Here is a 25,225-nt window from a genome sequence, read left to right on the forward strand (position 1 = left end):
ACAAACCAGTGGGAGGCACCAAGTCAGAATAACAATTTAATGGAAATTAAAGAAAAGGAAAAAAAAGTAAAAGAAAACACTGTCAAACTGACAGAGTCAAGGTACAACCTGACACCCTGTTAGGCAGGGTGGTGGTAGCAGTCTGGTAGAATGGTGGCTGCAGTCCTCTGAAGCAGTGATCCTGTAGTAAAAGAGTCTGCTCTTCCTCAGAAACTCCAATGGTGGCTGTGTAGCTCCTGTCCTCTGGAAATCCAGTGGGAAGGGCTGTCTCTGGTGGTCAGAGTCCCAGATTACATCCACGATGGGATGCTTGCTTCCTCCCTGTGGGTGGAGCATCTCACAATGGGGAAATGAGTCATGAAGCAAAGTGTTGATTAGGCTCATTAACAGAAGATAGTCCGGAGGGAGTTATCTCTGAGTCAGGTGGCAGGACAATGATGGGCCATTAACAGAAAGATAGTCTGGGGGGAGGAGGCAAGGAAACACTGCCCCACCTGGTTTCAACAGCTCCTGAGGATGGTAATAGAATACACTGCAAGCCAGGACACCAGGGAAGGAGAAGAGCCTCTGTTCTTAGAGATGAAATGCTCCCAGATACGGGTGAAGAGAACTTCTGCTTCTGGACGGCTCAACCTTAAAATTGCACCCCAGTAGCTCAAGATTGGACCCTCGAAAGCAGTTGTGGGAAAAGCTGCAGGTCGTGGGAAGGGACTCTCACATGATGCGAGCAGAGAACCAACCCGGGTGGCTGTCTCGTTGTGATAATGTTTTCACAGCATGAGCAAGAGAGACTCCTCTTCCTAAATGGACTGAACAAGGTTATTATGGAAGTGGTAAACAGAGTGAACATCTCAAGGGTCGTCTTTTTACATTGTCAGTGGGAGAAGGGAGCAAGGTGGGGGTGGGGGGGAGGAGAAGTATTCTGAAGGTGTGGTATGATTTTTTTTCTTCTTTTAGGTCTGTTCATAAACTTGTTTATATTCTTTCAAGTTTGGTGCCTGCTTTGCATTTCTCCTAATTCTTATCCCACAGAACGGAAACAGTAATGAGTATTTTGGACCAAACCACTACACACCTTTAGCCCTGACCCCAGTCCCAGCTCTAAGCCCACCCTCAGCCCTGCCCCCAGCCCCCTCTCAACCCTAATCCCAGCCTACTCCAGCCCAAATCCCGGTTTCAGTGCAACCCCTTCCCCCACCCCATTCCTGGCCCCGCCCCTGCCTGAAGCCACGCCCACCCCATCCCTCACGGAACCTGCACCTTCTCGGCCAACCACATTTCTTTCTCATCTTCTTTGCTCCGCCTCTCATTATTTGTACCTCGGCATCCATTGGCTGCTGCCACGGGGGGCGGGGCTCCCATGCCCATATAAAGGGGCGATCGGGGGCCGTTGTTTAGTGTGGGATCCGGTGCTGCTGCGGCGCAGAGGAGCAGGGAGAGAGGAGCAGATCGGAGGGAGAGGAGCAGGGAGAGCGGAGTGGAGTGGGCGGAGTACAGGGATGAGAGCCGAGTGGAGAAGACAGAGTCAAGTGGAGCTCCGCGCCCTCGGCCCCAAAACGCGGGAACCCCACGACCAGCTCAGGCCGGGGGGTGTGTGGGTGTTTGGGGGGAGGTGGGAGCGGCGCCCGCCCCCGTGGGCCCGATCGCAGCACGATGTGGAGGGGAATCCCCAGCCCGGCTCCCTCGTGCCCCAAGCCGCCGCTGCGCCCCGTGTCGCCGTCACCGGTAACGGGTGCGTGGGCCGGACACCAGTTTCGGCAGCGAGCGGAGCGAGAGGGACGGAGAGCTCCCTCCCCGAGGGTGCAGACACGGAGAGCCCCACGCACCTCCACGTACGGGTGGAGGACGAAGAACTTCCCCAGCTCTCCCCAAAGGGGAGAAGGACAGAGACCCCCTGGCCCAGCCGGAATGGAAGTGGATGGACACCACTGTGGTTCCCCTCATGGTTCCCCCAAGGGTGAGGAAGATGTAGACCCCCTTGGGCCCCCTAAAGGGGAAGATGACAGAGACCTGCCCGTGGCCTTTCCCCTGGGCAAGAAGGATGGAGACCACCCCAACCCCCTCCAAAGGTAAAGAGGATGGAGACCACCCCCAGACTCCCCCCTAAAGAGGAAGAGGAGGGAGGCCTCCCTGGGGCAAGAAGAACAGGGACCACTAGGGTTGCCCCAAAGGTAAGGAGGAGGCAGAATCCCCCAGGGCGACGAGGACAGAAAGCACCCCTGTCCCCCTGCAAAGGTAAGGAGAATGGAGTCCAGCCACCTTCCCCCCAAAGGAAAGGAGGATGAGGATGCTTTCGCCCTCCCAAGTGGGAGGAGGACAGAGATAACCCTGGCCCCACTTTTGAGATAGGAGCACAGCAATCCCCCCCAATCCATCCTGTGGGAGAGGAGGATGCGCGGCCTGGGGTTGTCTCTGTCCCTCTCCTACCTGGGGAGCCCTGGGGGGGTCTCCAAGCCGTTCTTGTCTGGGAACAATCAGGGGGTGGGGATGGTCTCTGTCCCTCTCACCCCACTCGGTGCCCAGTGAGGGTCTCTGTCCTTCTCCCCTTGGGATTCTCGGGAGGTGCTTGTGGGGCTTTGGGGGTGTCTCTGTCCCTCTCACCCCAATGGTGCTTGGGCAGGGACACCCCAGGGGTGAGAGGGACAGAGACCCCCCCGGCCTCCCCAGGTATGAGAAGGTTGGAGAGCCCCTGAGCACACTCAGCAGTGTGAGGGACACAGGGCTTCTGGTCCCCAGCCCTGCACAAGCATTCCCTGGGGCGAGAGGGATGGAGATGCCCGAGCATCCCCAAGGGTGAAAGGGACAGGCGATAACCCCTCAGGAATGCCCTGGAGTGAGAGGAACAGGGACAACCCCTTGGGAATGCCCTGGGGAGAGAGGGACTGGGACCCCTTGAGCATCCCCTGAGCACTGGTCAAAATAAACTTGGCAGAAATCAAACTTAACTCTACCTAAAATGCTTGGAGGAATGTTTGCTCTTCCCACAAGTCACTTGTGATGAAAACGCAAACAAACCCCAAGCATGAATGAACCGACAGCACAAGCAGTTTTGGTGGCAATTCAAAGGTCCAGCCGTTCCTGCACAGCTCCAGCTCAGCTGCTGGCAGGTTCCTGTAAAAGAAAAGTGAAAGTTCAGCCCAGTAGAGATGATTTAAAGGAAGGATAAACTCTGTGTAGCTGTCACAGAGGTGACAGGGATGAAGGGAAAAATGATTCTCACATTTGGCAAAGGCCCCCAGTCTGTGAAAGAGAAAAGGGGAGAGAGCAAGGGAGGGACAGGGACAGAGACCTCCCCTGGGGAGGGGCGAGTGTGACACTGTCCCCTGTGTGTGTGGCCTTCCTGGGGTGGGGGTTTCACATCTGAGCCAGTCTGGGTAAGGGGGGTGGTGTTCACTCCCCCTGGGCAGGGGTTACCCCACACCCCCAAACTCTCCTCCTACCCCCTTGGTTGGGGGATGGAGGTGCAAACCTGGCCTCAGCAAATGGGTCTGGGGGCTGGGGCCTCCCCCAGCCAGGGCTGATTTTCAGGACAGCCCTGGCCTTGGCTTTCTGGTGGATTCATTCTCCTCCCTCAGCCTTGTTTCCTTCTCCCTAGACCTGAGATCCCTGCGTAAGAGTCCCCTTTCCCTGATCTCAAGGTCCCTTAGCTCAAGGTGCAGCCCAAAGTTCCCCTCAGGAGGCACATTCAGGGACGGAGGGGCTTGGGTGGTCACAGCTCCTTTATACAGTTCTGCCATAATGGGCAAAAAGCCCTTCCTGACAAGGTTTCAGCCGTGAACCACAACATTTCAGTCTCTCGGCAGCCTCCGGAGCATCCCCCATGTTGCCAGATGGAAAATCCTCTGTGCCAGGTGGGCTGCCACAAGGCTCATTCCTCAAACCTGTCTTGGGGCTGAGTCAGGGATGCAGTATCCCATGATGGTTTGTGCTTAGCGGGTGGGAAACTTCTGTTCCCGTGGTGGTGTTTGTACTATTCTGCTCTCTCTGTATTTTATAGTAAAGAGCTGTTCCTCCTTTTCCTGCATTTTTGCTTGGGTGCCCTGTAATTTTGGCATTGGATCCACGGGGATCATCGGGGCACTGCTGGGTCCCATGGAAGCATGGGGTCGGTGTGATTCTGAGTGGCCCCGTGGATCCAAGGAAACCATTGTGCTCCTGCAGGTCCTCATGGAATCACAGAGTCCATTGTGACACTGCTGGGCCCCGTGGAGCCAAGGACACCTTTGTGACACTGCTGGGCCCCATGGAACCAAGGACACCCTTGTGACACTGAGGGGCCCCATGGAGCCAAGGACACCTTTGTGACACTGAGGGGCTCCATGGAACCAAGGGAACATGGAACAGCTCCGGCTCGCTTGGCCTCCTGGGGGCCACCTGACAGCTCCAGCTGATCTTGGAATGTTGAGAGTCACTTCTCATCTGCCCCCGGAGCTCTGGGGCTCTGTGCTTTCCTTCCTATGGAACAGATCCGTCCTTCTCCTCCAGGGGCCCATGGCCAAAACTGAGATTCCTCTTCCAAATTTCTGTGTATCCAAGGACTGTTCCCAGATGAAACCTGCCAGGACAATCAGATCTGCCTGCCTTGGCCTCCCAGGGACCCCCTCTCCTCTGCCTTTGTGACACTGAAGTCTGTTTGGTGTCAGGCTGCTCCGCACGCAATCCCGCTTCCTTCGGGGCTGCTGTTGCCCCTGTGCCCACTGCCCCCCAAAAGAACAGGCTGCCCTGTGGGGGAACAAAAGCGGCTTCTCCTGGGGAAAGCCTCAGCGAGGGCTCAGTTTGCCGTTGGTCATTGCAGTGACTGCAGGAAAGGGGCACCCCACCATGGGGCATTTCTTGGTCAGCTCCAGACATAAAGAGTGGGAAACTGTCTGAGACTCGGGTTGTGGCCTCGAAGCCGCCACTGTGGTTTGCAGGGATCTGCAGGGTGGCACGGCCCTGGCTGTGCCCGGGAGCGCTCACTTTGGAGGTGGTGTCGGCTCTGATGGGGACAAGAGGTACCCTGTGGGGCTAGGGGTGGCCTTGAGAGTCTCCATGGCACTGATGGGGAGCTCCATTGATGGGGGTTGGTGTCCTGGGCTGAGGGGCTGTAGCGGGTTAGGGTTGCTCCCGGGCGGAAACACCAATTTAGTGTAGTGGTTTGGTCCAAAATACTCATTACTGTTTATCTGCTGAGAGATAAGAATTAGGAGAAATGCAAAGCAGGCACCAAACTTGAAAGAATTTAAGGAGGTTTATTAACAGACCTAAAAGAGGGGAAAAAAAAATAAATTGTACCATACCTTCAGAACTCTCCTCCTCTGCCCACCTTCCTCCCTTCTCCCACTGACAATGTAAAAAGACAACCCTTAAGATGTTCAGTCTGTTTACTACTGCCATAATAACCTTGTTCAGTCCATTTAGAAAGAGAAGTCCCTTCTTTCTCGAGCCATGAAAACAGTATCACAACGAGACAGCTGCCCACTTGCAAATATTGTTCAGTCCATTTAGGAAGAGGAGTCTCTCTGCCTGCATGTGAGTCCCTTCCCCCGACTTGCAGCTTGTTCAAGGCCACACACAGATAGCAATTGTTTTTCCCGCGTTCGAGGGTCCACTCTTGAAGTTTTTTGGGGTACAATTTTAAGGTTGAGCCGTTCAGAAACAAAAAACAGAGGCCCTTCTCCTTCCCTGGGGGCAAAGGGTCTTCCTCATCTTCATTGTTAGGACTATCTCTGGGAGCATCTCTAGGAACCGAGGTTTTCTCCTTTCCCATTTGGAGCAAAAGTCCTCATCAGGTTCATCTCTAGGGACTGAGGTTTTCTCCTTTCCCGTTTGGAGCAAAAAACCTCATTGCTTCCATCTCTCCCTGTCCAAACTTCTCATGAAATTACAGCGGCGTCAGCATCTGCCTATCTCAGCGCAGGTGCTTTTGCTTATGAGCTGAACACTCCAGCCCCCATATCTTCATGGAATTACAACGGGATACTCTGATATATCATAGCTTCACAACAGAATTTCAGCTTTAAGCATCTCCTCTCTCTCTTCCCTCAGGTTTTCAGCTCTTCACAGCAATAAAAAGGGTTAATCTCACCTTGGCCTTGCAGCTTTGCAGCTGGAATGTTGAATTTTTCTTATCGCAGTGGAGAGGGGGGAGAGCCGAGCCGCTCTGGCTGCCCACGGCAAGGCAGTGGGGGGGGTTCCACGGCTGGAACAGGTCCATGGCTCCAGGATGGCCGTGGCCCAGCCTGGCCTGGCCCAAGCAGGGCCTGGCCGGGCCCGCTGGCCCCCACACGGGGCCCGCAGCCACCTGTCCCAGCACCAGAAACGAGAGAGAGCTTGGGGGGGAGTTTGTCTATTCTTTAGTGTGTATCACAGAGGCGGTCACAACTTTAAGTGGCTTAAAGAATTGTCCATATTCAAACTGGCCAGCTGATAGGTTCTATCAGGTCCCAGAGGAAACTGTAAGCACCCCTTAGCAAGGACATCCCTTCCGGGACTATGCTTGCTAACCTATGACAGGGGCCATAGAGGGTTGGGAGAGCTGTACCTGGCCAGGGGAATGTGTGTGAGGGGACAGCAGTGACGTCTTGGCCGGGGCTGCAGCCAGGGGTGCCCAGGGCTGTCCTGCAGAGCAGGGTCCTGCAGCCCAGGGCGCTGAGCTGGGGCAGGGACTCTGCTGCCTGCCAGGGGCAGCTCTCAGCCGGCCCGGGGAGCTGCTGCCAGCGCTGGGGGAGGAGCTGTGGGGGGAAGGAGCCACCCTGAGCAGGGCAGGTGCTGCTGCTGAGAGCTGCTGGCTGGGGCAGGGCTGCTCCCAGCTCCAGACCAGCCTGGGCACAGCTCCGGAGGCACTTCCCAAAAGAAGGAAAGCCAGCGATTGCTGTCAAGATCAGGAGCATTCCTGAGCCTGTTTCAATTTCCTGCTTGGAGCAGGATGGGAAGGTTGTGGGATGAGAGAAGCAGAACAGGAGTTGTAATCGCAGAATGACAGAACATTCTGAGTCTCTGCTATTGTCCTTATTATTGTTATTATTATTACTCCTCTGATATTGTCACTGCTATCTGGTGCTCTCAGGGGGGCTCTGGGATCTGCAGCAGCTGAGCCAGGCTCTGTCCTTGGGATTCCTGCCAGACAGGGCTGTCCATGGGAATGGGGTGTCCAAGCTTCCCTGTGCCCTGTGGGGCTGTGGGCAAAGCAGTCCATGGGAAAGGGGAAGGAGCTGAGCCTCCCTCCCTGAGATACCATCGAGGGTACACCCAGAGCTCCCCTCACGGTGTCCTTCCAAGCTCTGAGCTGCCCTCCTGGGTGCAAATCTGTGCCAGAGCCTCTCCAAGTCCCCTGAATGTCCCCCGGGGAAGTGCAGACATGCCACAGCTGAGGAAATGCTGCTGGGTTTGCCACGGGCAGCGTGAGTGTCCCTGGCAGAAGGGGGTGCTGAGCCCTTGCTCAGAGACCTTTAGAGAGGGTGAGACATTCAGGGATGCCTCTGCTCTGGGCAGGGTCTGGTTTATCCCAGGGTGAGCCGGGAGTGTGATTGTGCTCTGCCTGCAGCCAAAGGGCCAAGCCCAGGCCAGCTGGGGACAAGCCCATGCAGCCCCTCAGCTTGCCCTGAGCCACAGGGAATCCTTTGCCTCTCACCTCTCTCAGTGGCAAATGTGGAGTGCAGCAGAAATGCTGGGGATTTCTGACCTCAGAGAATCAGGAATGATGTGTGGGTAGGAAAACATTTCCAAAAACTCACTCCTGCATCCCTGTCCTGTGGAACTGAGAGTAAAACTGCTACCAAGCCTTTCTAGGAGGGATTGCACTGACAAATCCTGACTCTCCAGCCTTGTCCCTCTGCCACACGGCCACAAACCCAGGGCAGCGGGGCAGGGATGGCTCCTCGAGAGCCCCCACGCTCAGGCCTGGCTGCTCCTGGCACACTCACACAGCACAAGTGGAGCTCAGGCAGGGAACTGGCTGAAGGTTTTCCCAGAGCAGGAACAAGGGTGGGGCAGTCCCAGCAGGACAGTGTGCAGGGAATGGCACAGGTTTGGCTCCAAGCAGCCTGTCCTGACTTGTCACTGTCCTTTCTCCATGAACAGGTGCCCATGGCCAGACACAGCAGTGTCCAACAGCAGCTCCATCAGCCCCTTCCTCCTGCTGCCATTGGCAGACACGCGGCAGCTGCAGCTCCTGCACTTCTGCCTCTTCCTGGGCATCTCCCTGGCTGCCCTCCTGGGCAACGGCCTCATCATCAGCGCCGGAGCCTGCGGCCAGCACCTGCACAGCCCCATGTTCTTCTTCCTGCTCAGCCCTCACCGACCTGGGCTCCATCTGCACCACTGTCCCCAAAGCCATGCACAATTCCCTCTGGGGCACCAGGCACGTCTCCTACACAGCATGTGCTGCTCAGGTGTTTCTGATTGTCTTCTTTCTTGGAACAGAGGATTTCCTCCTCACCATCATGTGCTACGAGCGCTACGTGTCCATCTGCAAAGCCCTGCACTACGGGACCCTCCTGGGCAGCAGAGCTTGTGCCCACATGGCAGCAGCTGCCTCAGCCAGTACCTTTCTCACTGCTCTGCTGCACACGGCCAATACATTTTCCCCGCCCCTGTGCCAGGGCAATGCCCTGGGCCAGTTCTTCTGTGAAATCCCACACATCCTCAGGCTCTGCTGCTCAGACACATACCTGAGGGAATTTGGGCTTCTTGCTTTTAGTACTTTTCCTTTTTTGGGTTGTTTTGTGTTCATGCTTTTCTCCTATGTGCAGATCTCCAGGGCCGTGCTGAGGATCCCCTCTGAGCAGGGCCGGCACAAAGCCTTTTCCACGTGCCTCCCTCACCTGGCCGTGCTCTCTCTGTTTATCAGCACTGGCACATTTGCTCACCTGAAGCCCCCCTCCATCTCGTCCCCATCCCTGGATGTGCCAGTTCTGTACTTGGTGGTGCCTCCAGCCCTGAAGCCCCTCATCTACAGCCTGAGGAACTAGGAGCTCAAGGATCCCTGAGGAAAATGATGACTGTATCTTTTCAGAAGGAATAAACTCTCTCTTTTCTGCTCCAGAACCTTCAGAATGTAACTCTTTACAATCTCAGCTTTTTTTTTTTCCTATTTGTCCATTTCTTCATTGGTGCCTTCTTTTCTTCTTTTTCTCGTGTTATGCCATTTTTTATAAAACCCTGTAGTACTGCTCTTAGCATTTCTACATGAACATCTGCCTTTCTTTGAAAACACAAAGACTTTCAGGAGGCTTCTTCCCTGTGCATTTGAATAAAAATGAGGGTCTGCCCTGACTTGTGTGTCCAAGGTTTGTTCCTCAGCCCTTCTCTGGCTCTGCAGGGACAGTGCCTGTGGGCACAGCTGGAGGGAAGAGACTCCCAGCACAGCAGCACAGCCAGGGACAATGGCCCAGCCTCTTCCCACCTCTGCTCTTCCCAGCCCATGGAACCCAGTGTCCATTGTGACACAATGGGGCCTCATGGAACCCAGAACATCTTTGTGATGCAATGGAATCTCATGGATCCAAGGGCCAATTGTTATAGAGAGGGGCCTCATGGAACACCAGGGCCACAAAAACATTGCCAGGCCTAGTAGAAAGAAGGCACCTGGGGGAGGGCACTTGGACACTGTCTCTTGCAGCAGACTCTGGGTCTGGGGCATCAGTTGGCATCGTGTGCAGTCCTGTGGAGAAAGGCCTCAGGAATAATTTTGGGAGCATTTTGGGAGGTCTTTGATGGATTATGACACCTCCTCAGCTGCCTCTCATGTGAATGTCCCGTGGATATGGCCTTTCCAGTGTTGGAGGTTTCACAGCTAGGCCAGTTTGTGTAAGGGAGGATGGGTGTTCAGTGCCTCTGACCAGAGGTAGCACCACAGACCTGAAAGCTCCTCGTCCCCCCTCAGTGGCAGGGGAGTCTGTGTAAACCTGGCCTCTGTGGACTGTGGTCTCCTCCCCACCAAACCCAGCCAGGCATAATTTTGTGCTGCTTGGTTTTCTTGTGGATGCGTTCTTTTCCCTCAGCCTTGATTACTTCTGCCTAGAACCTGAGATGATTGCACAATAGTGTCCCCTCTATCTTAGCTCTGTGACTGAACTCCCAGTCCAAAGTGCCAGTCAGGCATCTTCAAGGAGGGGTGGGCTTCTGTGGCTGTAGCTTCTTGATACAGTTTTTGCTCGAATGGGCAAAACTCCTTCATAGCAATGTTTAAGGCATGAACCATTTCAGTCCCTGACAACTTTATGCCTTGGTTCCATGAGGTTCCATAACCTCACTATGGACTCAGTCTTGAGCTGCATTAGGCCCCGCTCTGTCCCACTGGATGCTTAATTGCATGAGGTTCCATTTGGTGGCTGTGGTCTCCTGGTTCCATGAGGCTCCGCTGTGGCACGTTGGCGCCTTGGTCCATGAGATTCCATAGAGTCACAATGGACTCCTGTGTTCACATAGGCCCTGCGGTGTCACATCAGAGCCTTGGTTCCATGAGTGGAAGAACCCACCTTTTGGCATGCTCAAAGCGTATCTGCTACGTCGCAAGTGTGCGGGTTATGAACAGCGAGCAATGCTTTTCTGCAGTCTTCATTTGCATTTACAAAGCAAGCTGCTGCAACAGAATAGCTCTGGCCTCATCGTTACCGGCTCTCCGGGAGAGCGTGGCTTGCATTCTGTCCAGGAACTGTACAAATAACTCCGCCGGGCCCTGTAAGATCTTAGCAGGAGACACGTTAGCATCAATACCCATCCCCGAGAGTCGCCGCAGGGCTTGCCGGGCTAGGCGGGTGATGATATCATATACGTCACGCGGATAGCCTGTCTGCGCTGTAGGGACTGCGTACGGACCCTCTCCGGTCAGCTGTGCAGCAACGATGGGTGGATTTCTGTCTCGCAGCACTTCCGCCTGGGTAGTACACAGCTCACGGTAGTCGGTGAGCCAGCCTGCAAACTGCGTCACTGTCAAGATCATTCTCATTATGCTTTTGCAATCATTAGGTACGAGGACGTACGTGGCACTTATGGACTCTAGGTAAGTTAGGATGTGACAGGAGGATACGCCGCTTTCCTTTACTAGCGTCCTCAGTTCTTTGATTACTTTATAGTCTAGTTCCTTGTAGGCCGGGCGTTGCTTTGGCGCATATATAACCGGACAGGCAGTAACGACTGCCAGGTCACCCTCCTCCATTACGGCTTCCCCACACTTCCACCACTGCTGGCTTACAACGTCATCATTCTGGGCAGGAAGGGAGTCCGATGCTTGCTCACGGTCTGGGAGTTCTGCGCTGAGGAGGCCAACTGTGTAGGGATTTTTTTATCGAGTAAAGCAATTCCCTAGGGGATGGGTTAATCTCGGGGTAGCCAGATTCATCGGATACAAGTCCTGGTGGCGCTGAGGGCTCAGGGGAATCAGCTTCTGAGGCCGCGTAATGGCCAACATCCGCGCAACTTCACTTAAAGTCCGCCACGGTCGTTTCCCAAGAAGCGAGGTGCCTGCAAGCTTCAGCATTGCTGTCCCTGGCGATCTCAAAAAGTCTCTGCCCTACCGCTTGCCAGGCTTCTGATTGAAGGGGCCCACTGAAGGGAAAATCTCTAACGTGATTGGACACCCAGTCCAGCAGGGTGCTTAATTTCACATCAGCAATATCAGTAGTTTGCCGATGTAGGAGCCGCCATACAGGTCCAATCTCCTTCTTTGGTCCAGGGATACTCCACCTCCCATATTACTTCCACTGGTTACTCACCTGATAGGTGAGGTGCGCGCACTTGGATTCCTTGAGTTCCTTCCCCGAACTCTTCCCGGTCAAGCAATTCCTAACACAGCGGATATCGCTACCGGAGCGATGCACACCCTTCACCACTTTTATTGGTCCCGATTCGGGCCAGCCATTTGCAGCAATGGGGAACAAAGACAACAGACCCCCTTGTATGTCCCAAGAAGATCCCTTTATTTCCAAAAATCACCCCCTCTTTATACCCACCCTCTCAACTGAAACCAAACTGAAGAACCATAACAGAACTTAACAGCAGAAGGGCACCCATTGGCTGGCACAGCTGCCGTGCTGCGGTCCACACGTCCTATCAGCCAATCAGCTTCCCGCTCATATGCTGTGCACACCTTCCTCCAGCCAATCACAGTCCCTCTGCCAACTGTCACTCAACCGACTCTCTCCTCACTCGCAGCTGCCTCTCACCCCTCACCCAACTTCCAACCGCCCAGCCCGCAGAGGGTCCTTTCCCACAGGGCCTTCTGCTGAGCATAAGCCTCAACCACTTCAACAAATGTAATCCCATTTTCCACAGCTGTGCTCTCTTTGGTTCCATGAAGCTCCGTTGAGTCACAGTAGAGCCCTGGTTCCACTGGGTTCCAGAACTCCACTGTGGTCTCTTTTATTCCATGAGGCCTCGCTGTGTCAAATCCGAGCCTTGGTTCCATGAGGTTCCAATACCTCACTGTGGTCTCCTGAGCTGTGTTATGCCCTGCTGAAACATATTGGAGGCTTGGTTCCATGGGATTCCACAGCCTCAGAATGGTCTCGTGCGTTCTGTGAGGCCCTGCTTTGTCCCTATAGAGCCTTGGTTCCATGGGTTTCTAAAACCTCACTGTGGACTATTGGGTTCCACGAGGAGCCGCTGGTGTCCCACCGCAGCCTTGGTTCCGTGAGGTTCTATACAGTGGTTATGGTATCCTGGGTTCTGTGAGGCCACGCTGTGTCATTTTAAGGCTTTTTTCCATGAGGTTCCATAACCTCACTGTGGTCTCCTGAGCTCCATTAGGCCCTCTCGTGGCATAGTGGAGCCATGGTTCCATGAGGTTCCATAACCTTTCTCGGGTCCCTTGGGTTCCATGAGGCTCCTCTGTGTCACACTGGACCCTTGGATCAATGGGGTTACCTAACCTCACTATGGTCTCCTGTGTTCCAGCAGGCCCCACTGTGAGACATTCTGAGTCATCCTGTCCCCCACAGGTGCCCCCACATGTACCCCACAGGTTCCCGCCTGCCCACAGACCCTCCTGTGCCCCCCACCCCAAAACCCACGTGGGCTATTCCAAGGTACCCCCCACTCTGACACACCTCCCACCCTGTCCAGGGGTCCCTGACACCTGCAGCCATGTGTGAGGGGGAGCAGAGGCACATGGAGCTGGGGACAGGGCCGCCGTGGCACAGGGACATCACCCACCCCGTTCCCCACCTCTGTGTGTCCTCTGAGCCCCTGGGGATCTCCAGTCCATGGACCTCCTCAACCTCCTGGGGTCCACAACCATCCCTAGAAGTCCCTGTCCCGCTGGAGGTCCCCAGCCCCTGCAGGTCCCCACCCATACCAGCACCAGTCGTGTGGGTTCCATTCCAAGAGCTCCAGGGTGACATCTCCTGACACCCTGAGAGCCCTGCCCGAGGATAGGATGTTTCCATTGTCCACTGTGCACGGCGCTTTCTGTTGGTTCACGGTGATCTGCAGGGACATGGGGATGGCAGGGACAGAGGGGACAGCAGGGACATCGGGGACAGTGGGGTGACTGATGCCCCTGGGAGCACGGCTGTGCCTGCCATGGGGAGCTGAGCTGCCACTGCTTGGGGTCTCACCTTGTGCTGGCCCTCGTGGGGCTCAGTCAAAATGTGGAACTCTCTCTCCTTCCATCGGAAGTGACAGTCCCCACTCTTCTCCTCTTGTCCCCATGGCCGTGCAAGTGGCATCCAGCCCCTCGGTGACACAAAATGACAGCTGGAGGAGTTGTTGTGACACACGGCACAGCAGAGAAACCCAGAACCTGCAGCAAAAGCACCCATGGGTGGGGGTTCCTGCACCCCCACAGGCCACGGAGGGGCCCCCAATGCACCCCCACACCACAGGGCTCGGGGAACCTCGGACACATCCCCCCAGCCTGAGCACAGCCCAGCCCAGCCCCGCTCCTCCCACCCACTGAGTCCTGTCCCTGCCTGGGACCCGCACAGTGCCCACTTTGGGGACACCCCCATGGTCTTCCTGCCCCTGTCCCCAATGAATCTTTGCCCATTCCCCAGAGGCCCTGAGCACCTTTGGGGTGATGGCTGGGGGAGGGGGGAGGGATGACACCGGGGGGCACCCACCTCCTGTCCCAAAGGAGGAGCTCTCCCCGGGTGATAAATGATGGCCGTGGAGACAGACTCCCAAAAATGTAGGCAAGCACAGGAACTGTTTGGATGGGGAAAGAGACAGGGTGGAAACGGTGGCTCTGGCGGACACACTGGGCCGAGAGGTCACTGCTGACCCCCCCACGCATTCCCCTAGCCAGGTACCGCTCCCCCAACCCCCTATAATCCCTCAGCCCAGGACACCAACCCCCATCAATGGAGCTCCCCCTCAGTGCCATGGAGACTCTCAAGGCCACCCCTAGCCCCACAGGGTACCCCTTGTCCCCATCAGATCTGACACCACCTCCAAAGTGAGCGCTCCCAGGCAGAGCCAGGACCGTGCCACCCTGCAGATCCCTGCAAACCACAGTGGCGGCTTCGAGGCCACAACCCGAGTCTCAGACAGTTTCCCACTCTTTATGTCTGGAGCTGACCAAGAAATGCCCCATGGTGGGGTGCCCCTTTCCTGCAGTCACCGCAATGACCAACGGCAAACTGAGCCCTCGCTGAGGCTTTCCCCAGGAGAAGCCGCGTTTGTTCCCCCGCAGGGCAGCCTGTTCTTTTGGGGGGCAGTGGGCACAGGGGCAACAGCAGCCCCGAAGGAAGCGGGATTGCGTGCGGAACAGCCTGACACCAAACAGACTTCAGTGTCACAAAGGCAGAGGAGAGGGGGTCCCTGGGAGGCCAAGGCAGGCAGATCTGATTGTCCTGGCAGGTTTCATCTGGGAACAGTCCTTGGATACACAGAAATTTGGAAGAGGAATCTCAGTTTTGGCCATGGGCCCCTGGAGGAGAAGGATGGATCTGTTCCATAGGAAGGAAAGCACAGATGAGAAGCGACTCTCAACATTCCAAGATCAGCTGGAGCTGTCAGGTGGCCACCAGGAGGCTGAGCCAGCCAGAGCCGTTCCATGTTCCCTTGGTTCCATGGGGCCCCAACAGTGTCACAAAGGTGTCCTTGGCTCCATGGAGCCCCTCAGTGTCACAAAGGTGTCCTTGGTTCCACGGGGCCCCTCAGTGTCACAAGGGTGTCCTTGGTTCCATGGGGCCCAGCAGTGTCACAAAGGTGTCCTTGGTTCCATGGGGCCCCAGCAGTGTCACAAAGGTGTCCTTGGCTCCATGTGCCCCTCAGTGTCACAAAGGTGTCCTTGGCTCCACGGGGCCCAGCAGTGTCACAATGGACACTGCGATTCCATGAGGACCTGCAGGAGCACAAAGGTCTCCTTGGATCCACGGGGCCACTCAGAATCACACTGACCCCTTGGTTTCATGAGACCCAGCAGTGCCCCGATGATCCCCTTGGATTCAATTCCAAAATTACAGGGCTCCTAAGCAAAAATGCAGGAGAAGGAGGAACAGCTCTTTACTATAAAATACAAAGAGAGCAGAATAGTACAAACACCACCACGAGAACAGAAGTTTCTCACCCGCTAAGCACAAACCATCATGGGATACTGCATCCCTGACTCAGCCCCAAGACAGGTTTGAGGAATGAGCCTTGTGGCAGCCCACCTGGCACAGAGGATTTTCCATCTGGCAACACGGGGGATGCTCTGGAGGCTGCCGAGAGACTGAAATGTTGTGGTTCACGGCTGAAACTTTGTCAGGAAGGGCTTTTTGCCCATTATGGCAGAACTGTATAAAGGAGCTGTGACCACCCAAGCCCCTCCGTCCCTGAATGTGCCTCCTGAGGGGAACTTTGGGCTGCACCTTGAGCTAAGGGACCTTGAGATCAGGGAAAGGGGACTCTTACGCAGGGATCTCAGGTCTAGGGAGAAGGAAACAAGGCTGAGGGAGGAGAATGAATCCACCAGAAAGCCAAGGCCAGGGCTGTCCTGAAAATCAGCCCTGGCTGGGGGAGGCCCCAGCCCCCAGACCCATTTGCTGAGGCCAGGTTTGCACCCCCATCCCCCAACCAAGGGGGTAGGAGGAGAGTTTGGGGGTGTGGGGTAACCCCTGCCCAGGGGGAGTGAACACCACCCCCCTTACCCAGACTGGCTCAGGTGTGAAACCCCCACCCCAGGAAGGCCACACACACAGGGGACAGTGTCACACTCGCCCCTCCCCAGGGGAGGTCTCTGTCCCTGTCCCTCCCTTGCTCTCTCCCCTTTTCTCTTTCACAGACTGGGGCCTTTGCCAAATGTGAGAATCATTTTTCCCTTCATCCCTGTCACCTCTGTGACAGCTACACAGAGTTTATCCTTCCTTTAAATCATCTCTACTGGGCTGAACTTTCACTTTTCTTTTACAGGAACCTGCCAGCAGCTGAGCTGGAGCTGTGTGGGAACCGCTGGACCTTTGAATTGCCACCAAAACTGCTTGTGCTGTCGGTTCATTCATGCTTGGGGTTTGTTTGTGTTTTCATCACAAGTGACTTGTGGGAAGAGCAAACATTCCTCCAAGAATTTTAGGTAGAGTTAAGTTTGATTTTTGCCAAGTCTATTTTGTCTGGTGCTCAGGGGATACTCCAGGGGTCTCTGTCTCTCTCACCCCAGGGCATTCCCAAGGGGTTGTCCCTGTCTCTCTCACTCCAGGGCATTCCCGAGGCAGTGTCCCTGTCCCTTTCACCCTTGGGGATGCTCGGGCATCTCCATCCCTCTCACCCCAGGGAACGCTTTTATGGGACTGGGGAGCAGGAGCTCTGTGTCCCTCTCACTGCTGAGTGTGCTCAGGGGCTCTCCAACCTTCTCATACCTGGGGAGGCCGGGGGGGTCTCTGTCCCTCTCACCCCTGGGGTGACCCTGCCCAAGCACCATTGGGGTGAGAGGGACAGAGACACCCCCAAAGCCCCACAAGCACCTCCCGAGAATCCCAAGGGGAGAAGGACAGAGACCCTCACTGGGCACCGAGTGGGGTGAGAGGGACAGAGACCATTCCCACCCCCCAATCGTTCCCAGACAAGAACGGCTTGGAGACCCCCCCAGGGCTCCCCAGGTAGGAGAGGGACAGAGACAACCCCGGGCCACGCATCCTCCTCTCCCACGGGATGGATTGGGGAGGATTGCTGTGCTCCTATCCCAAATGTGGGGCCAGGGTTATCTCTGTCCTCCTCCCACTTGGGAGGGCGAAAGCATCCTCATCCTCCTTTCCTTTGGGGGGACAGTAGCTGGACTCCATTCTCCTTATCTTTGCAGGGGGACAGGGGTGCTCTCTCTCCTCGTCGCCCTGGGGATTCTGCCTCCTCCTTACCTTTGGGGCAACCCTAGTGGTCCCTGTTCTTCTTGCCCCAGGGAGGCCTCCATCCTCTTCCTCTTTAGGGGGGAGTCTGGGGGTGGTCTCCATCCTCTTTACCTTTGGGGGGGCAGGGGTGGTCTCCATCCTTCTTGCCCAGGGGAAAGGCCACGGGCAGGTCTCTGTCATCTTCCCCTTTAGGGAGCCCAAGGGGGTCTACATCTTCCTCACCCTTGGGGGAACCATGAGGGGAACCGCAGTGGTGTCCATCCACTTCCATTCTGGCTGGGCCAGGGGGTCTCTGTCCTTCTCCCCTTTGGGGAGAGCTGGGGGTGTCCTTTGTCCTCCACCCGTATGTGAGGGTGCATGGGGCTCTCTGTCTCCGTGCCCTCGGGGAGGGAGCTCTCCGTCCCTCTCGCTCTGCTCGCTGCGGCCGCTGATGTCTGGCCCACGCACCCGTTACCGGTGACGGCGACACGGGGCGCAGCGGCGGCTTGGGGCACGAGGGAGCTGGGCTGGGGCTCCCCCTCCACATCGTGCTGCGATCGGGCCCACGGGGGCGGGCACCGCTCCCACCTCCCCCCAAACACCCACACACCCTCCAGCCTGAGCTGGTCGTGGGGTTCACACGTTTCGGGGCCGAGGGCGCGGAGCTCCACTCGGCTCTGTCTTCTCCACTCGGCTCTGACCCCTGCACTCTGCCCACTCCACTGCACTCTGCCCACTCGGCTTGGCTCTCGCCCCTCTGCTCTGCTCACTCCGCTCCTCTCCTCTCTCCCCGCTCCGGTCAGCTTTCCCCACTCTGCTCGGCTCTGTCTGCTCCACTCGGCTCTCATCCCTGCACTCTGTCCACTCCACACCACTCACCACTCTCCGCTCCTCTCTCCCCACTCCTCTGCGCCGCAGCAGCACCGGATCCCGCACTAAACAACAGCCACGATCGCCCCTTTATATGGGCATGGGAGCCCCGCCCCCCGTGGCAGCAGCCAATGGATGCCGAGGTACAAATAATGAGAGGCGGAGCAAAGAAGATGAGAAAGAAATGTGGTTGGCCGAGAGGGCGCAGGTTCTGAGAGGGATGGGGTGGGCGTGGCTTCAGGCAGGGGCGGGGCCAGGAATGGGGTGGGGATGGGGTTGCACTGAAACCGGGATTTGGGCTGGATTAGGCTGAGAGGGGGCTGGGGGCAGGGCTGAGGGTGGGCTTAGAGCTGGGACTGGGGTCAGGGCTAAAGGTGTGTAGTGGTTTGGTCCAAAATACTCATTACTGTTTACCTTCTGTGAGAGAAGAATTAGGAGAAATGCAAAGCAGGCACCAAACTTGAAAGAATATAAACAAGTTTATGAACAGACCTAAAAGAAGAAAAAAAATCATACCACACCTTCAGAATACTTCTCCTCCCCCCCACCCCCCACCTTGCTCCCTTCTCCCACTGACAATGTAAAAAGACGACCCTTGAGATGTTCACTCTGTTTACCACTTCCATAATAACCTTGTTCAGTCCATTTAGGAAGAGGAGTCTCTCTTGCTCATGCTGTGAAAACATTATCACAACGAGACAGCCGCCCGGGTTGGTTCTCTGCTCTCATCATTGAGAGTCCCCCCCCACAACCTGCAGCTTTTCCCACAACCGCTTTCGAGGGTCCAATCTTGAGCTACTGGGGTGCAATTTTAAGGTTGAGCCGTCCAGAAATAAAAGTTCTCTTCACCCATATCTGGGAGCATTCCATCTCTGAGAACAGAGGCCCTTCTCCTTGCCTGGGAGCAAAGGGTCTTCCTCATCTTCATCTCTAGGACTATCTCTGGGAGCATCTCCAGAAACTGAGGTCTTCTCCTTTTCCATTTGGAGCAAAAGTCCTCATCGCTTCCATCTCTCCCTATTCAAACTTCTCATGAAATTACAGCTGCTTCAGCATCTGCCTATCTCAGCGCAGGTGCTTTTGTTCTCAAGCACAAGTTGAATGCTCCACCCCCCATGCCTTCATGAAATTACAACGGGTACTCTGATACATCATAGCTTTCCAACAGAATTTCAGCATTAAGCATCTCCTCTTTCTTTTCCCTCAGGTTTTCAGCTCTTCACAGCACTAAAAGGGTTAATGTCACCCAGGCCTTGCAGCTGGAATGTCGCTTATCGCTGTTGCTCACATGATCTTTTGCCAGACAGCAGGGCAGCTTCAGCTGAATCTTGGCCACACTGGAGAGGGGGAGCACGTCTGCACATAGCAGGGCCCTGGGGGGGTTCGGCGGGTGGACCAGGGCCCATCGGCTCCAGGATGGCCGTGGCCCAGCCTGGCCTGGCCCCAGCAGGGCCCGCAGCATCCTGCGGTCCCAGCTCCGGAAAGGAGAGAGGGCTCTTCCCGGGCTTTGTCTATTCTTACGTGTGGATCTCAGAGGTGGTCACAGAGCTAAATGTGGGACTGGAGTGTGGACTGGGGCTGGTGTTGAGGCTGGAGTTAGGGCTAAATGTGGCACTGGGGTTGGGGTTTGGGTTAGATTTTGAATTGGGGCTGGGTTTGGAGGTAGGGCTGAACATGGGATTTGGGATAACGCTGGAGGCTGGGGCAGGGGCTGGAATTGCAGCCAGGATTGCAGCTCGGGCTAAACGTGGGATTTGGTTTGGGGCTGAGGGTTTAGGAAGGGGCTGGGATTGGGGCTGGGCTTGGAGTTAGGGCTGAGATTTGGATTACAGCTGGGATTGGGGTTAAGGCTAAATGTAGGATTGGCTTTAGGTCTGGGTTTGGGATTGGGTCTGGGGCTAGACGAGTCTGGGACTGGGATGAGATTAAACACGGGACTGTGAGTTTGTCTAAACGTGGAGTGAGACTGAGGTCAGGATCAGGGTGAGGTTTGGGACTGAGCACACGCAGAGCGGGACAGCTGAGGTGTCACTGCAGGATGTCCCTGGCACCGTCCCAGCCCTCCTCAGGCACCTCCACACTTGGGGGGCAGCTGGGTGGTCCAAGATCCAGGTGCTGCCACGCTGCCCCTCCATTCCAGGTGAGCATTGTGGGAAGGCAGCCCTGAATGTGACCCTTGGGGGTCTGGGATCAGCCTTCACATCCCTGTGGGAGCAGCGACAGAGAGGACGAGAGACTTTCCACCTCTTATTCCTGTGGAAGGGTGAACCCCAGCTGCCCTTTTCTTCTGCTGCCTCCTCATCTCCTCAGGTGAGGATGTCAAACTCCCCAGGAGCAGGAAGAAGCCCATTCCGGGTTTCCTTGTGTCTGCAGCCTGGAACATCCACTCAGAGCAGAGCACTTTGTGAAAGCCCTGCTGAATGACAGCAGGAGGAGGTTTGTGAGAAAGGCAGGAAATGGTATTTTGATAGGAAATCAAAATTCCACATTATTTCTTTCTGTCACATTCATTTTCAGTCAGTTCTGGTCTGGTTTCCAGAGTGCCACCTTCTCAGCTGGCTGTATTTGTGTCCTCCTTCCTCTTCTGCCTTTCTTTGCCTGCTCTGTTTGTCTCTCAGTGTCTCTCTGGACCCAGGACAGCTCTCACCAAAGGCCCTCCCCTGATTTTGTTCCCAATCCACCAGCTAAAACAAGCATGGGTGAGGTGATGAAGGCTGGCAGTGAAATGTCACTGTAAGATCTTGCAGCACTTGGCTTTTGAATCCTTCCTGAGAGCTTTGCCTTCAAGGGCAGGAACATCTTCTCCTTGCTGGGAACTGGAATTCCAGATCCCTGGAGGGTGTGCCGTGGATCCCAGAGGGGCATTCCCGAGGCTCGCAGGGTGCTGGTCCTGCCGAGCCTCCCACGGGAGCCGTGCAGGGCCAGGGGACAAGGTCCAGCAGCTGGGTGGGCTCCCAGAGCAGACAGCAAAGGCTGCTTTGCTGGACATTTCCCAGCACATTCCCAGCTGGAAGCAGAGGGAGGAAGGAAAGGGAAGCGAGTCCCTGCCAGAACCCCGGCAGGTTTGGGGTGGGAAGGGACCCTGCCCGTGGGTTACTGGGCTGAAAGCCAAGTGGAGCAAGACCTTACAATGCCATCTCCCTGCCAGCCTGTGCTGCTGACAGGAGCAGGGTGCCACTTTAGCCCTCTGGGGGTGGGACCAAACTGTGCATTCCACTCCCCTTATCTCATTTCTGATGAGCTGTTCATGATGGGTCGTTTGCAGGAGCTGCCCAGTGCACCCCCGACCCCTCAGGCTATGAGGAGCTGGCTGTTAAATGAGATAAGGAAGGAGAGGCAAACCCTGGGAGGCAGGGCAGTGTTTCTTTTTCTGCACACCAATGACTCAGCTGTGATAACTCCCTCTGGGGTAGCAGCAGCACAGTCCCACCCAGCCTGAGGGCTCACCTCTGCTGATGGGCCATCATGGACTGAATGGCCCCAGCACAATGGGCAGCTGCAAGGACTGAGACCATCAAGGCTCCCAAAATATCCCATGACTCCCAGGATGACATCATTCCATTGTGAAACTGCCCGCCCTGGGGGAGGGGCTGAGCACTCCCACCTGAACCTGAGCATATAAAATCTGGGTTTGGGGCCTTCTGGCAACGTTCAACAGATCCAGGGCAGGAGCAGAACTCCAACAGGACTGTGACCACCGCTGTTGACAAGACTGCTCCCATCACTTGGACAGGACCGTGTCCACCACTCCGACCAACAGGTTTTGTTTTCTTTCCTTTTGCTTTGCATGCAGCGGGAGCAGGTGGTGCTCGGCACAGGAACTAACCACCACCGTTCTGCTCTTGTCCCAGGGTGCCTGGTTATACTCAGCCTTTGTGGGTTACAGCTGTATCATGGTATTTCTTGTCATCTCTTTGGTGAATTGTAACTCCCACCTTAATCTCTCTTGGGGCAGCTCAGTGGGGTTCATTTCTCATGCCAGGTAAAACCAGAATGGTGTTTGAGACTATTTTACAGTCATGATACGCCCGGTGACTTCTAGAGAAGGACTTGGGCAGGAGGAATCCATAAGCCAACACACTCACACCTTGTTTTTTCCCTCCACACCAGGATTTCCCACTCCCAAACCTTGGCCAGATGGAGGACGAAGCTGTGAGGAAGAGGAAGATTCCCTGGGACCGCCAGGCAGGTGAGGAGGAAGTTCCTGCCCCTTTCCCCCTCTCTCCTGCTTCATCTCCCAGCCCAGCATCGCCCCCGGCTGCAGGACAACCCCGCTGCCGATGCTGTCCTGCCGGGGACGGACTGGGAGGATCTCCTTGCCCTTCCCTGTGGCACGCAGGCAAATCCCGTCCTCTCCTTGTCCTTCCTCCCCCAGACAAGGAGCTGAGCACGGAGCCCAGGGAGGACAAATCCCCGCGGCAGAACCTGGTGGAAGAGGCCATTTTGAGCAGCTCCATGGCTCAGGAATCCAACGAGGAGGAATACCACCGGAGATCCCACAGGAGGAGGGGCTGCAAACGCAGCCCAGGGAGCTGTGAGGAGGAAAGACCCACCCTGTGCCGGGAAGGTGGCCGGAGATCCAGCCAGAGCTCAAACCTGGTGGTCCATGAGCAGCGTCACACTAGGGAGAAATGCTACAAGTGCTTGGAATGTGGGAAGAGCTTCAGCCAGAGCACAGACCTGATCTGCCACCGGTTGATCCACGCCGGGGAACGGCCCTATGTGTGCGGGAAATGTGGGAAGAGCTTCAGCACGAGTGCCTACCTGATTCGCCACCAGATGATCCACACCGGGGAAACGGCCCTACGAGTGTGGGGAGTGTGGGAAGAGCTTCAACCACCCCTCCAACATGAACCGCCACCGCCAGGTCCACACTAGGAAACGGCTCTACGAGATTGGGGAGTGTGGGAAGAGGTTTCAGACCAGCTCCAGTCTCCTCCGGCACCAGCAGATTCTCACAGATGAGAGGCCCTTCCGCTGCCCCGACTGCGGGAAGGGCTTCAGATACAACTGCGACCTCACCAGGCACAAACGAATCCACACCGGGGAGAGGCCCTATGAGTGTCCCGAGTGTGAGAAGAGGTTTCAGACCAGCTCTGGATTATTTTATCCACTTCCACGTGCCCCTTAAGTTGGGCGCCAAATTTATGTCTTGGTTTTGGAGACAAGACCTCAGGAGGAAACACTCTGGAATGAGTGTCTCCTCCAAAGGGAAAAGGGCCTCCCCTTTTCCTCCACCAGTAAGACAAGTGGGTCACAAGAACTGGAAGTGGGAAATAAACCTCAAACTGTTTATTAAAACCAAAGAAAGCAGGGTAGAACAGGGGGAAAAAACCCGAAATACAACAAATTCCCAGAGAGGGAACAGACACATGGGCTCAGACCAGCCAGGCCCACTGGTGCCAACTCGCAGGCTCCCTGGACCGGAGGGAAGGGAAGGGAGGCAGTGAGGCAAGGGGAGGGAAGGGAAAAAGAACACAAAAAACCAACAGAACCTTTTTCCAGCAAGTTGGAACACCAAAAACCCAAGGAGCCACACAGCGCTCCCGGCGCACTCCCTCCCAGGCCCTGCTGAGACCCTGGAGCCCCCGAGCCGTTGGGCTCTAGCTGTTGAACCGACCCGCACCCGGGTCCCGTGGATCCGGCCCCACCCCCAGGTCCATCCTAAAGACACAGCGTCCTTGGGCACTGAGCGGAGGGTTAAGGAATAAAGCAGCCTCATAACATCACCCCAGGACAGTGTTCCAGTAGCGGGCCTGTTTCTCCCCATACAGTGTGTCCCCCACGCAGTGCCCCACCTTGCTGTCCAAGTGCAGGAGCTGCTCCAGGCTGTAGCTGAACCTCACCACCAACCTCGCCTGTTTGGTACCATTAATGAAGCGACACTCGGACTTTACCATGTGCTGGAAGAGCCCTGTGTAAGCAGGATACAGGTCAGGGGGTGCTCCCCCAGCAGCCCCCAGCACCCGACAGCAAGCCAAGAGCTCAGGGGGCCACCCTGGATCCCCACTCCACTGCCCCTTGCTCCACAGCCGCAATGGGACCTTCCTTCCCACAGTCCCACCCTCATCTCCAACCTTTTTCTGTTTTCTCTCCTCCTTTCCCATCAATCCCCATTTGCCAGCCCCTGCCCCCATCAGTTTGGGGGTCCCAGTCCCAACTTTTGCCTATTTCCTAACCCTTTTCACACAATCCTCCCAATCCCCAGCCCCCCCTGCTCAGTTTTCAGATCCCACCCTTCCATTCCCCAATTTCGAAGCTTTCCCACACTTCTCCCATCATCCCCCCGTTCTCAGCCTCTTTCCCATTCTTGCTTTAGGGGGTCCCACTCCTCCTCCAACTCATTTTATGGGTCCCACACACCCATTTTCCCTCCTCTCCCCACCTTTCCCACCATACTCAGACTTCTCTTCCCACCCCCTCGGCTCACCTGAGAGCTCCATGCCTGTGGCCAGGGGGCCTCCCAGCACCACCAGTACGGCTACCAGTACGGCTACCAGTATGGCCCCAGCTGCCCCATCCCCAGCTCTGGGCAGGTGCTGAAACCTCCCCTCTCCCTTAATTCTGCTCCCGGGGGGCACTGGGGGTGAGGGGGGCCCCAGGGGGGGAGCTCTGGGTGCAGCAGATCCGCCTGGCACCTGGGCAATCATCAGCGAGAAAAGCTCAGAGTGGCTAAAAATTGTTTAGTGACTTCTTTGATTGGCTGAGGAAAGGCCCAGGAGCTGAGATAAGGACCAGGAGAACTCCTGCCCCAATCACCAGCATGGAAACACAGACCCAGTCTGGGGACAGGGATTGCATTTATTAGCAATGAAATCAGAGCACGAGAATGAGAAGTGAAATAAATCTCTCAAACATTCCCCACAACCATGGGGATCATCTGGAACAGGGGTCACCAGGTCTCTGCCCAACGGGGGTCACTGTGCATCACCCCACATGGATCCTCTGCTGTGAGATGAAGTTGGAGCAGTGCACGAAGCTCTTCCTGCACTTGGGGCACTTGCAGCGCTTCCCTTACTGGTGGCTCTGTTGGTGTCTGGTCAAGTGAGAGCTCCTGGAGAAGCTCTTCCCACACTCAGGACACTCATAGGGCCTCTCCCCGGTGTGGATTCGTTTGTGCTTGGTGAGGT

At 56.0% G+C, this 25,225-nt stretch overlaps 1 pseudogene across 1 annotated transcript; it reads left to right on the top strand.

The window, feature by feature from the left end:
- Positions 1-1,653: 1,653 nt before the first annotated feature.
- Positions 1,654-8,951, top strand: LOC309584166 (olfactory receptor 14J1-like; annotated as a pseudogene). The gene is made up of 3 exons: positions 1,654-1,725; positions 1,957-2,069; positions 8,062-8,951. The product of its transcript is annotated as an olfactory receptor 14J1-like (transcript).
- Positions 8,952-25,225: the final 16,274 nt, after the last annotated feature.

The sequence above is a fragment of the Coloeus monedula genome (assembly GCF_965178545.1).
Source record: "Coloeus monedula genome assembly, chromosome: 37".
Classification (NCBI taxonomy): domain Eukaryota; kingdom Metazoa; phylum Chordata; class Aves; order Passeriformes; family Corvidae; genus Coloeus; species Coloeus monedula.